This window comes from Crocuta crocuta, unplaced genomic scaffold (genome assembly GCF_008692635.1).
Source record: "Crocuta crocuta isolate KB4526 unplaced genomic scaffold, BGI_CrCroc_1.0 scaffold231, whole genome shotgun sequence".
NCBI lineage: Eukaryota > Metazoa > Chordata > Mammalia > Carnivora > Hyaenidae > Crocuta > Crocuta crocuta.
This window is the reverse complement of record NW_027528357.1, coordinates 2,215,064-2,228,987: the sequence shown is the minus strand read 5'-3', so window position 1 is coordinate 2,228,987 and position 13,924 is coordinate 2,215,064.

Sequence of the window (13,924 nt, the reverse complement as noted above, 5' to 3'; positions counted from 1 at the left end):
ACCCCTTGGGCCTCAGCCTCATGCCACCCTTGGCTTAGAAAGAGAAGAACCACCTCTCATCCTGATGCAATGGGAAACTCTAGCTGGCAGGAATAAAATCACAAGTACTGGCCTGGTGGCAGAAGGCAGATTTAGGGTCACCTCTGCAAGCTCTTCTCTGATAGACAGATCTGAGGTGTGGTTTACAGGCCCCTATCCAGCAATTGTCACATGGGCCTTGTTATTTTTTTTTTTATTTTTTTAATGTTTTATTTATTTCTAGGAGAGAGAGAGAGAGAGCATGAGCAGGGGAGGGTCAGAGAGAGAGGGAGTCACAGACTGAAACAGGCTCCAGGCTCTGAGCTGGCAGTCAGCACAGGGCCCGACGCGGGGCTCGAACCCACGAACTGTGAGATCATGACCCAAGCGAAAGTCGGACGCTTAACCGACTAAGCCACCCAGGCGCCCCGTCACATGGGCCTTGTTATTGACAGAATCACTGTCCCACCTTGGACAGGTCATGCAATCCCTCTTGGTATCCTCAGTTATACACTTGGCATAAAATTCTCATTTTATCCCGGAGAGGCATCTAATGAATGTATAAAGCTCTAAGAAATAGCCAATGATATTGTTATAAATTTGCCCCCTCCCCCTGTCACTTGCCCTTGTCCTGACCTATGAGCTGGCAGCCACAGGGTGAGATCTGTGCCCCCTTTGGGTCTCAGTGACAGTTCCCAGTCCCAGTTCTGAGATGATTCTCGCTCAACCTCTGAGAACAGAGTCAGGGCTTGATGGGGTTTCATGTCACTTCTAGGGCCATCGAGCAACAGAGGGGGCTTAATCCAGGCTCTGATGGGACTCTGGCCAGACTTGTGTGCCCTTGGGTCACCTGCTTCCCCTCTCTGGACCTCATTCTCTGATTTATGAGATGGGGATGGTAATTCTTGCTCTGTACACCTCGTGGGGAATGGGGAGGGTCGAGGAAAGGGTGGAATGGCTTCCCAGAGTGCAGGGTATTTATATAGTACATCTGCTCCTTTCCCCACCCACCCTGTCCCTGCCTCTGCACAGTCCCGGCCTCAGAGCGGCCTTGAGAACAGAAAGAACAGCCTAGTTCTCACATCCATCCTCCTCCTCTTGATTATTTCTCCCAATCACACTTAATAGCTGCCTGGCTTTTGGCTGCAGCCCGGTATATAATAACCTGCAATTATTGTCCACTTAAGCTGTCCCCAGGGCCTTGTCTGTTGCACTGCCCAGGCCCGCACTGCCAGCCTGCTGATTTCCCTGTCAGAGTCGTGGCCAATGGGAAGAAAGCCCCTGAAGGGCTGGACTGACAACCTGTTCCCCTGGGCCGCCACCCTTTACATTTGCATCTTCTCCAGAGTTGGGGCGTCAGAGGCAGCCTACTCCAGCCACAGCTTCATCCAGCCTGGGTGCCCCCCACTTTTCTGGGCTGTCCACAGCTATCCTCTTCCTCTGCCTCTATGCATACATTATCTCACTTCAGCCTCTGTGCCTTTGTTTACCCTCACCTGGCTCTACTGGCTGCTTACCATAGCCCAGCCCCTTTACAGGCTTAGTTCCTCCTCTCTGCAGCCTTAGAAGGGAGGCATTGGAATTTTACATACCAGGCTATTAAAGACCAGAGAGGTTGGGTGTCTTCTCTAGGATCACGCAGCCAGGAAGTGACAGAGCAAAAATTCAAAATCAGGTCAGCTGACTCCACAGCTCACTTGTTTCATTCCTGATGCTGTGCTGTCAGCTGTCTTCATCACAAGTCCTACCTGCCTTAGTGGTGCTACTCAGTGTTCCCTCCTTTAGAAAGCCATCTCCACCACTGCTGTAGCACTGCTCTCCACTACTCTGAACACTTGTGGCCATCGAACTGGAGCCAGGTACCCTGGATCCCGAGAGGGCAGATCATGAGTCCCCTTGCTTGCCCCTCACCTGCTGTGTTGATTCACAAAGCATCTCTGTGCAGATTGGATACAGCTGAGCTCTGGTCAGTGTTCGAGTCTCCCCTTCCCTGAACTTTGCCTCATATTCTCTTGAGTCTCTTTCCCAGGGCCTGATCCTTCTGCTCCTGACAAGGTCTGCACCCACCTGTATGGTAAACATTTGCATTATCTCTATGGCTCCACCTGGCCATAATAGTGGTGATGGTGATGCTGATGCTGATGACAAAAATCAATCCCTAGACCATGAAAGGACATGTAGGTCCTGTGCCACCATTGGGAGATGGCAGACCATTTCACACCATTCAGAATCTATTAATTAAATGACCAGAGGGACAAAAGAAAGTGTCCAGACCCCAAGTAAGGACCTTGACCCTGAGTGCTGGCTATATTGGCATGTCTGTGTGTCTGTCAGTGAGCGCATATGTGTGTGCCCATGCGTGTGCAGGATCTAGAGCGCGGTGGTGACAATGGGCTGTGTGGCCTGTTGGGGCCTAAGGTGAGTAGAGTCAGGACTCACCTGACTGTAGTAGAGGCACCCAGGGCCCGAGAGCTGAAAGGCTTTGAAGGCTGCAGAGGGCCTTCCTGACTGCTGTCATACTGGCAGTTGCACTGAGCTCTGGGCCGCCAGTGGAGGAGGACCAGGAGGTCTGTGGCCTAGTCTGCCCATCTATCTAGGCCCCAGGCTGAATGTTCCTCCCCAGCTTTGCCCCAGGGATGCTCCCTTTCCCCTTCCAGGCTCACTCCTCCTTTGCCTGAATGTTCCTCATGCCTGCTTGCATTTTTCAGTTCTTTGTCTCCAAAACAGATTCTCAGCAAGAAGACTGTTGGGATACAGGTTTTCAGTAGCCCAAGGCCTTCTTTGGTCCCTCAAATCTTACAGGCTAAGTCTCAGGCTGGCCTGAAGGTGACTGCCATGGGGATTGTCTGGTGCCTCAGGAACAAGCCAGGTTTCCCTCTTGGACACCACCATGGAGTCATCGGTTCAGAGGGATGCAGTGGGCCTTCTGCCTTGGACTCTGGCCAGCCACCCTGGTGCGGACCCCGCCATCTCCCAGCCCTGCCCTGACTCTCAGGCTGGAAATGCCCCTGCCAGCTGGCCATCAGTGCAGGGGTGAGACCTCTCATGAAGGGCTGGGAATGGATCCTCAGGCAGGGGCAGCACAGGTAAGTACAGGGGCCAGAACCAGCCATGCCAGCTGCCACCTGCAGTAGCATTTGGGGACTTTACACTGATGGGACAAACAGGCCATGGTCTTAATTTTCTATAACTGCCATTGTGCGGGGCACAAACTCATGAGCCATGAGATCATTTTCCAAGCTGAAGTCTGATGCTTAACTGATTGAGCCACTGAGGTGCTCCTCTTTCTCCATTTCTTGCCCCAGATGGCAATGAGAGAACTTCTGGAATTCTCCCACACCTCAGGGAAAGAATTGATGAAATTCATGTAAACTCATCTTTCTGCCTAAGTCCACTCTCCTTTTATCCCTCTGTGTGTAGCCCCAGGTTGCCCAGAACCACCCAGGCAGGAGGTGGGCCTGGTCCCTAGATTTCAGCTTCCTTTGAAAATGTGCGTTTTTTACTCCCCTCCCCTATTTCTGCTTCAAGTCCAACTTGGGTGGGAGATACCTGCTTGGCAGTGAGCAGAACACCTACCCTTCCTTGTCTTCATTCCTGGCTCTTCTGTCTAAACTAGAAAGGCTTCTGTGGTCTGTGTCCCCCACCCCTCCACCACACACAAGGCCCAGGGACACTGGGGGATGATCCTACAGTCTAGTCAGTCACTTCGTGAGCCCAGCCCAGGTACAGCACACCACTGTGTATTGAAAGGGCAGCAAGACAAGCAGCACCATCAAGAACCTACAATGAGGTCAGGTTCGGCAGAGTTGGCTTAGAACATTTATAATACAAAAAAATCCGGGGCGCCTGGGTGGCTCAGTCGGTAAAGTGTTCCACTTGGGCTCAGGTCATGATTTCACAGTTCATGGGTTCGAGCCCCGCATAAGACTCTGTGCTGACAGCCTGGAGCCTGCTTTGGATTCTGTCTCCCTCTCTTTCTGTCCCTCCCCTGCTTGTACTCTGTCTCTCACTCTCTAAAATAAATAAACATTAAAAAAAATACCCCAAATATTTCCCTCTGGGGTTGCTTTTAAAACTACTTTTGGTCATTTGAAGAGTAAATCCTTAGCTACTTAGAAAGCTTGACAATCTAAAATGATTCATTTGTCCAGTGTTTAGGTTAGTTGAGATTTAGCATTCACCAGTATGTAGAAGAGGTGTGACTGCAAACCGGTCCGGCAAGTTTTGTGTATAATGTCCCAATGTGCTGTAGCCACTCTCCTCACTTACAGGCACAGCGTAGCACCCACCCTCCTGTGTGTGCACACATGTGTGTATGTCAGTGTGTGTGTGCATGTGTTTGTCAGGACACATGTGTGAGTGCGTCTTCCTCATTGGTGTTTATTATATTCTTTTTGTGCTGGTAATGCTTTTGGCCTCTGGGGGTGCTATATATATACAGATGCAAAATTTGAGAAACACAGGATTTTCAACCTGAAAGGAACCCTAAGCATCTTCTAATCGACTTTTCTCATTTTACACAATTAATGTCCAAGGAGGCAGACTGACTTGCTCCAGGGTCAGATACAGAACCCAGGTTTCTATCTCTCTCACAGGCACACACATACTCCTTCTTCAGTAAGAGAGGGCTATTTCCTCCTTGTTCTTTGACTCCTCCCCCCACCTTTGACCAAGGGTCAGTCTTTCCTCCTCCTCCCCTCCCTGCTCTGGTGCTCCTGGGCTGGAAGCTGAAGCTGGCACAGGTAGCAGAGAGGCTGTCTCCCAGGAAGGCTGCCTCAGCAGCTGGCCAGGCCAGGGCCCACCACGTACTGGGAGAAGTGGAGGCTCAGAGTGTCCCCTGCTTCCCTATCAACCAGGATCCTAGGGGAGCAATGCCTCAGTCCTCAGAGAAGGCCCAGAGGAAGGATGGTGGGTTGGCACTGCTGTTATGCAATCTGTTTTCAGCCTGATCCTCTTTCCCTGGCTCTTTCCTGGGGTGGAGATGGGGGGGGGAGGGGCTGACATTATCCTGGGGAGGGAACTGGTTACCTCCCTGCCTTTCTTCCCTCTTAAGTCCTTTTTCTCTAGCCTGAGCCATGTGGCCTCCAGTTCAGATACCCCATTTGGGAGAAGGTACACACTCCTAGCCTCCAGGAGGCACAGGAAGGAGCTCCCTTTCTACTCCTGACATCCTGATGCCACAGGCTGGCTCCCAGTCCTAAGCGGGCTCTGTGGAAATGACTGTTTTGATATGTCTCATTCTCCAGAGAGGCACAAATCTCAGATTTGGAGTGGAGATTAGGGGTCACTCCCTCACTCCTTATTTACACCCATTTCAGGCATCCCTGGCAGCTCCCTAGTGTGTTAGGTGCTTCCCAGTGAAAGGCCAGGTCCTTTCCAAAGTTCCTGCCATCGTTCATGGCTCTCAGGATGCCGCCTCCCCTCCTTCCTGTTCTTGCCAGAGGTTTGAAATAGGTGGCTCCCCTGGCTTTCTCTGCTTCTTTGTTTCCCATTTGTTCTGTAATGCACTTAGATCTGCTGTCGCCTCTCCCACTTTACTAAAATTACTCTTATGGACGTCATGGGTAGCTCCCTTGGCCCAAACCGGTAGCTATCTCTTTAGTCTTCATTTTATGCTATTAACCACTTGTTGGCAGTATCCTCTTTCTCTTCCAAGAAATACATTGTGTCTCTTTGATTACCTTCTGCTTCCTACTAGTCTCCTTGATGGCCCAGTCCTTAAATGTTGGGGTTACCCTGGGCATGTCCTTTAATTCTTTGTATGCTGTGCTGTCTCCTAGGGACACCACATTTAGGATAGCAATCCCCATACACTGATGCACCTATGAACATGTCCAGTCTCCTTGTGTTACTGAGCCTCAGCCTCTTGTTTACAATTGCTAGAGGTTTCTATCAGAAGACTCATACTTAGGGATTTTCTCAGAAAAAAATTTCTCCTACCTGAAGTCCCTATTTTCGTTAGTGCTCCGTCACTTAGTCATCATCTCAGTCAGGATGTGAATCGTTCCTGACCATATCCTCTCCCTCATCCTGCAGATGCCTTTGGTCACCAAGTCTTGGCAGCTCTACTGCATTTTTGCCTCCTTCCCACCAGATCCTCATTTTGTCCTACTTACACTATTGCCACAGTCTTCCAACTGGTCTCTGCGGATTGGCCTTGCCTGCTCTGACCTACATGTATGAGCTTTCTATTACATAGATCTGGTCACACCAATACCCTTCCTAACAACCTTCAATGGTTCCCCACTGTCTCCAGGATAAAGCCCAATCTCTTTGGCTTGGAGCCTCGTAACTCACCAAGGCCCCTCCACTTCCTCTTCTAGGTCTGTCTTCTCTTGCTTCTCCCTTCCCCCTGTCCAGGTCAGCAGCCTCAGCTGGTACCAATCTCATCCTCACTCTTCATGCTCCCATCATGTTCTCCAGATGCCCAAGGTCTTTCTCAGTGTCACAATGGTCCCTCGCCTGGAAGCGTCGGCCCCTTTCTTTTTCTAGCTAACTGAGGCTCAGTTTTCCTATCTTTCCTTGAACACCACTGCTTTAGGGTGGCCTTACTTGCCTGACCCCATAGACCAAGTTAGGTAACCCATGGTGCACTCCCACCATACTCTACGTTATACAGCCATATGTACGATTGTCACTATTAATTACTAGTTGATTCCTCCTCACTCCCCCAGTGCCAAAAGACCATAAACTCCTTGAGGGTATGACTGTCCTTTCTTGTCCAGTTCCTCACCCCAAAGCCTGGCACCCTGTGTGTACAATAGTCTGACTGGGTGACTGGAGGGCTTCACATATGGCTGTCTAAGTAGGATCTTGGTCCTGTAAATGGGCAATAGGGGCAGAAGGTTGTCCCCACTATGATGGTGATTGATGAAGTTTTGTGTTTCAGGAAGATTAGCTGGGAAGCTTCATGCAGAATGGGGTGGAGGCAGGTGGTAGCAGGGACCAGGGGGACTGGTCTAAAATGAGTGCCTTCTCCTCTCCCATCCCATATGCTTCTGATGGAGGGTCTAAGAGATGGAGTCAATCTGTGCATAATTGACAATGAACAGAATCCAGGAATGGGCTTATAATAAGCTCAACACGTAACTGTGAAATGACCTTACCTTATTGTGGGAAGGTTTTCTCTCACTTTCTGCTCTTTCTAAGTATTTCCTATTTCATTCTCTGGCCCCCATCTCCTCCTCTTCCAAGGGTGGAATCTAGAAGAGGATACTCTCTGTTTAGAATAACATTCTTATCTGATTGGCTGCTGATTTGTTAATATTATTGTTATTCTCTACGAGGTATATGCAACTTTCAGATATCACATCTGGAGGCTTCCACCCCAGAGAAGAATAAAATTGCAGCTGAAAGTGTCCAAAAAGTGGTTGGATTTCTGAGTTTCAGACCAGCTAAATTTGCAGCATTTTCCGGCTCTAATTTCTATGATAGGAGCAAGGAGCACCCTCTCACCACTCTCTCCCCTAGCCCACTCTCTCCACCCCAGTGACAAGTTAGGAGGCTGCTTTGCTACTCTTTGTGATACTGGGATCTGCCCCGTCTCTCTAAAGCAATCTTATAAATCATTGATGAGAATATTTCTATTTTTGTCTTAAATATCCTAGCCAAGAAAGCCTATGAATACTTTCCAAATCAAGTGCTGGCATTGCACGATGCTTCCTCATTGATGGCAGCCTCATTTCATTGTTTTTTCACTTCTTGGCTCTTCCATCCATGTCAGCAACGCCAAGTCTCAGCCTGCGGGTGGGGCCTGACCCTGGTGCAGCACCCTCTGTGGCCTCCCTTTCTTGGGAAGAGGCTCCTTTTTTCCCTTCTCCATGGCTGCCCCCTAATCCTCCATCTCAGACCTTTAAACCTTGAAATGCTATAAATTATGACTGGTATTTATTCTCAGCAAGGTTTCTTCCTGATGCCCATCCTGCCTCTGGAAACACCACCCCTCCATCCTGATCATCATTCATTCCGTGCTTAAGAACCGAGGAATTCAACTCACTTGAATCATCAACCTACATTTGAAGTGCCTTCCAAAGTCTGTGAGTTTATAAGAACCATGTCCCCCTCATTCCCACTATATTACCTGACACAGGGTAAGCACTCAACAAATATTTGTTGAATAATAAATAGAGGAATGAATGAATAAATAAAAGACCTAAAGGATTAGATTCCTTATACACTATAGCTCCTCCATCCCCTAAAACCATCTGGACCTGACACTCTAAGGTGGCTAATACAGGGTTTACTGAGGTTCCTATTAGTCTCTACTGAGAAAGTAATATGGTTCAAATGCATCTTTCATGATTACCCTCAATTTGTTCAGATTTTTCTTTTACTTTGATTTTTCCTTAGCATTCATGTTAAAAATTTACATTACCTAGCCCTTGCCTGTGTATTGCTTAGTTTGGTTCTTTCATCTGAATAAGTCTTGTATTCCTGACCTGAACAGAAACTCTTGGAGGGAGAAACTATATCTATTTACTTCATAGCCCAACTATAGGACTTGCTACAATGGGTGTTTAATAAATGGTTTCCAACTAGCTGATGGAATAAATGGGTCCCAAGGCTGGCATCTACTTTTATTTTTAACATTAGAGGTTAGAAGTTAAGCCCAAGAAGGAATGCATAGTATATTTTTGGCCCACTTTATCATGACTTGCACAGCATCTCTGTCTGATAGCATGAAGTGTTATGGATTCACATAGCTTGTTTAATTGTGTGGGTACATAATAAGAAAAAATGTCTGATAAATCAAAATTATCCAGGCCACTGGGTGATTTCCATTATATCTCTGCAATGCTTAGATCCTTTTGAGAAGTCATTCCTTGGTATTTTGATGATTATTTCAATAACCTACAGTCTGTGTGGCTTCCACACCAATTGGAAATGATGACCTAGGAACCCTGGAACTGTCCATCAGTCTAATACAGATTGGATTGAAGCTCGCCATGATCAACAATGGAACTTCCTGCCATCAGTGCCATACTCTCTTGCCCCCAAGGAGCTTATAGGGCTGGGGAGGCAGGTACATGCCTGGGGCTCGAGACCAAATGGTGTAAAGATCTGAACACATAGAGAAGGACAAGGTTACTTCTCATGGAGAATGATGAGCACTTCATGCTGAAGTCAGCATTTACACCAAGTTTTGAAGGAGAATCTATTCTTACATGCCAGGACTGTGCCTAATTTCTAGTAGGTGCTCCACAAATGTGTGTTGGCAGCCTGAGATAAGATGGTGGTGTTCCAGGAGGAGGGAAAGAGTGAGAAACAGTAGAACAAGGAGAGCAAGGCTCGTTTAGGATGCAGTGAGTCATGTTCTGGGCCTGAAGCTGAAGCCTGGGGTGTCTAAGCCAGTAACTGGGATGGCTCTGGTTAGAGGCTGAGTGTAGAAGTCCTTGAGTTGAGCTGAGGATTTATTTCACACTTCAGTCAGAAGGCAATAGGAGTACCCAGATGCATCAGAGCAGGTCTGGTCTGGGCTTCATTGAGCTTGAGCTGCATTCATGAGAGGGCTGTGTTGGGATAGAAGAGCCTGGGAGCAGGGAAACCCTTATGAGGCAATTGCAGATGACTGGGTGTGAGTATGCAGGGTTGTGAGCAACAGTGGCTGTGGTAAAGAGGTTTTGTGAGGACAGAATCTGCAGATTCTGCCTTCACAGGCAGCTCCTCCATGTAGCCTCTCCTCTCCTTTCCTCTCCCTCTCCTGTTACCCTCTTTCCTGTCCCATAGCACCACCTTCTTCAGGGGTCTGCACCTCTTACCCCACAGAAAGGCTCTCACTTAGGAGAGTTGGCTTTAGGAATGTGTGAGGATGTTAATTTATTAAGACCCCAACTGATTTATAATTATTTATTTAATGCCTTCCTACGGTTCAAAAGGATTTGAGGAAGATAGTGTGTATGTATATAAACAAGTTTACCAACCAAATGGGACCTGCAGATTCAGCCTGATTTCTTGTTTGACAGCAGAGTTGAGAATAAGAGCTTTGGAGTAGGTAGGTGAGCCAGTTTGAATCCTGACTCTTCCAGTGGCCAGCTGCATGGCTGTCAGCAAGCTACTTGTCTGCTCTGAGTCTTAGGGTCCCTACCTGCAGGGTCAGGATGAGCATAACCTACCTCCCAGTTTTGTTGTATGGATTAAGTGAACAGTTTTGTTGTATGGATTAAGTGAGATCAGATGTGTAAGATGTTTCGTGTGGGCACTAGGCCACAGAAAGCCTCAGACAGTCTATATGAGAAGATTGTACCTCACTGTAACTCTTATTAGTCTTTTGGGCCCCAATGGTCAGGTTGGGATGGTCTTTCTATGTGGGTATTCTACCTTTCCTAAGCCCTTACCAGGTTATCCTCTATCTGGCAACCTACCTCACTGATGAGATAAAGAAACACATATGTTCCCCCCCAAGGCATGACTTTCTGTCTGGTTCCTGATATTCCCCTGCATCAAATCCTCCTTCCTTCCTTCCTTCCTTCCTTCCTTCCTCCCTCCCTCCCTCTCTCTCTCTCTCTCTTTCTTTTTTTGTTACAAATTGGCAGAGGAAAAATACCAGCAAGTGATAAACATGCTTGCATTTCCATTTAGGACTCACTCATTAGGTGCACCCTGTAAAGACCTGAAATACAACATAAGACTTGAATTCTGTTCTCAAAGACTTTGTATGGGGGGAAGGGAGGCACAGACATCTACATAGAAAATCACAGAACAATGAGGCCGGTGATGAAGAGGGGGTGGATGCAGTGCTGTGGGACTAGCTCAGGCTATGTTTAAGCTGAGTCAAAGTGCAGAAGTCCACATGGCAGACAAGGTAGGGAGGTGTTCTGGCCAGCAGGGATGACTGGTGATCTGCAGACTGAGGCATGTTGAGGAAACCCCAAGTAGCTTGGTAAAACCAGACTGTGGAGTTCCTCATCAAGTGGACAGGAAATAACAGGTATTGGCGAGGATGTGGAAAAAAGTGAGCCCTTGTACACTAGTGGTTGGGAATGTAGATTAGTGTAGCCACTATGGAAAACCAGTATGGAAGTTCCTCAAAAACTTAGAAATAGAACTACCATGTGATCCAGCAGTTCCACTTCTAGGTATATACCTAAAGGAAGTAAAAATAGGATTTCAAAGAGATATCTACACTCTCATTTTTATTACAGCTATTGTTCACAGTAGTCAAGATATGGAAATAACCTAAGTACCTATTAACACATGAATGGATAAAATGTGGTGGGGTGCTCAGTCAGTTAAGCGTCTGACTCTTGATTTTGGCTCAGGTCATGATCCATGGTTTGTGAGGTTGAGCCCTGAATAGGGCTCTGCACTGACTGTGTGGAGCCTGCTTGGGATTCTCTCTCCCTCTCTCTCTACCCCTCCCCTGAATAAGTGAGTGGACGCTGTCTTAAAATAAATAAATAAACGTTAAAAAAAAAAAAGGTGTGGTATTCAATATACAATGGAATATTATTCAGCCATGAGAAAGAAGGAAATCCTGCCATTTGTGACAGTGTAATCCTGTCATTTGTGACAATGCGTATAGACCTTGAGGGCATTATGCTAAGTGAGATAAATCAGAGAGGCAAATATTGTAGGATATTATTTACTTGTGGAATCTAAAAAAGCCAGACTGCTAAAAAACAGAGTAAATTGTAGTTGCTAAGGAGTAGGGAATGGGAGAATATGAGAGTTGTTTAAGGGTGTAAATTTGCAACTAGAAGATAGATAAGTCCTGGAGATCTAATGCATAGTATGGTGAGTATAAACAACAATATTGTATTATAGTCCTCAAACTTGCTAAAAGACTAGATATTAATTATTCCTACCACAAAAAAAGAAATAATTATGTGATGTGATAGAGGTGCTATCATTCAATGGCAATCATATTATGGTATATAAGTGTATCAAATTAGGTTGTACACCTTAAATTTATACAATGTTATATGTCAAATATATTTCAATAAAAAATAGAAGAAACTATACTAACCCTAAAAAAAAGATTGTGGAGTTCCTAATGGGGTATTTGTGTATCAGTAAGGGTCTAATAATGGAAAAATGGAAAAACAGGCACTGGGGCAGGTAAACTGGTAAGTCTTTTAATGGGCTATCCAGATGCTTCTCCAATCACTCCCAGCACATTACCACTTTCTCCCACAATGAGTCTTTAATATCAAACTATGTATTATATTTCCTGTTATGGAACTAAAATGAAAAACGAATAACTTCTTTTATTTTACCAGATTTATATTCAATGTCTTAATTTTCTTTTATCCCTTTTATACTCTGGAGGGGGATATTTAGTGTCAAACTGTTTCTGTCTTCATGAGCCCAGCGTGTCACCTACAGCCCCATCTCCTACCCTTGGCAGGTTTAACAGGTGGACTATTAAACAGCTGTCCTGAGTGCACCTGGGCAGCCTGTCCCCAGGCTGAGAGTCTCTGAGGGTCCAGGTGCTCTTAACAAGTGCTCCTGTCACTACTGCAGCGTGATGGTGGGAGGTGGCCCCAGAAAGGCCATCTAAGAAGTACTTGAAGAGTGTGTGTGTGTGTGTGTGGAAGGTATGTGCTGACATCATCCTGCTGGCTTCCAGAACTGCCCTAGCGACTATGGGACAGACCCTGTCCCTGTCCTGAGACCATTTGCAAGTGCCTCAGGTCCAACATTAGGCCTTGGTACCATCTGGTTTGTTTGTTTGATTCCCCATCTTGCATATATGTTTCCACTTCTGCTAAACCCCAAAAGACTAAGGTGTTTCCACTTCTGCTAAACTGCTAAAGGACTCAGGTGGGAATTGTAGATATTGTTTTCCCTGCCAAGTGAATGAAGAGTTCAGCTTCTTCCTCGTAGTGTCCAAGGGCCATGGGATGTGAAATGGCTGACCCTCTAGTATCATTTCTCTCTCTCCCAATTCAAACCCCTTTTCCTGGTCAGGCAGTGTCCCATGTCTCATTTCCAACTGCACTCCTTCGAGCCTGTGATTCCTGTGTCTGCCTGTGATGGCTCCCCTTTACCTCACTGTGCACTCCATCACAATCTGCTCATTCTTTGGTCCCAGGCCCAGGTTCAAACTTCCTGTGAAAGCCCTCTTGACTCTTTGTGCCCTCACATCTTTTCAGAGATCTGAACTGGGCACCCCAAGAGCACTTAAGGGGCTGAGAACTCAAATGGGAACCTCACTGTTAATTCATGTCTAGGAACATACTGGCTTCCCAGACTGATCTATCTGCTTCCGAATTGGGGGTGGTGGCAGTGAGGACTTGGTATTTTTTGCCTTCTTGGAGACAGCTACATAGGACAGGCTGCAGGAATGGTAGTCAGCTAGTGTGGCTTAGCAGTGGGCTGATCTTTTTTGTTCTGTGTTCTGTTAATTTTTTTTTTTTTTGGCTCTTTAAAATAATCATTCTGATGCAGAGAATCAAATATGAAATCCCAGCCTTTGAGCTCGAGGGGTGCTGGGCAGGCATTTGCTGCATTCTGACCTCCAGAACCCCACCCTCCCCTTCCTGGCAGCCTCTCTTGGCTGCCCTGACTCTAAAATTGTATTTGGCAGAACTCGAGAGGCTTTTCTGTATGTGTGACCACAACCTCTATCCCAGAGTGCCTACTGTGCAGTCTGCTCCGTGTTAGGTTACTGGTGTAGATGGGAGAATAGAAGACATGGACCCTGCGTTTTGATACTTGGGATACAGCTTCCAGCCCCACAACAGTGCTGGCGGGGGCATGGGGGGCGGGGAGGAGATAGGAGGTTTGGACACCATTCCAGATGTGAGAGAGGAGCCTGTTTATTTTTGCCTTTGCACAAATCCTTTATGATCTCTCTGGACTTCCGTTTTCTCCAACTACTCACTGGTGCACAGGACTGCAGGCCAGTGACTTGAGGCAACGTGACGGGAGATGGGCTCTTAGATATGAGGGCCACAGCTGAGTG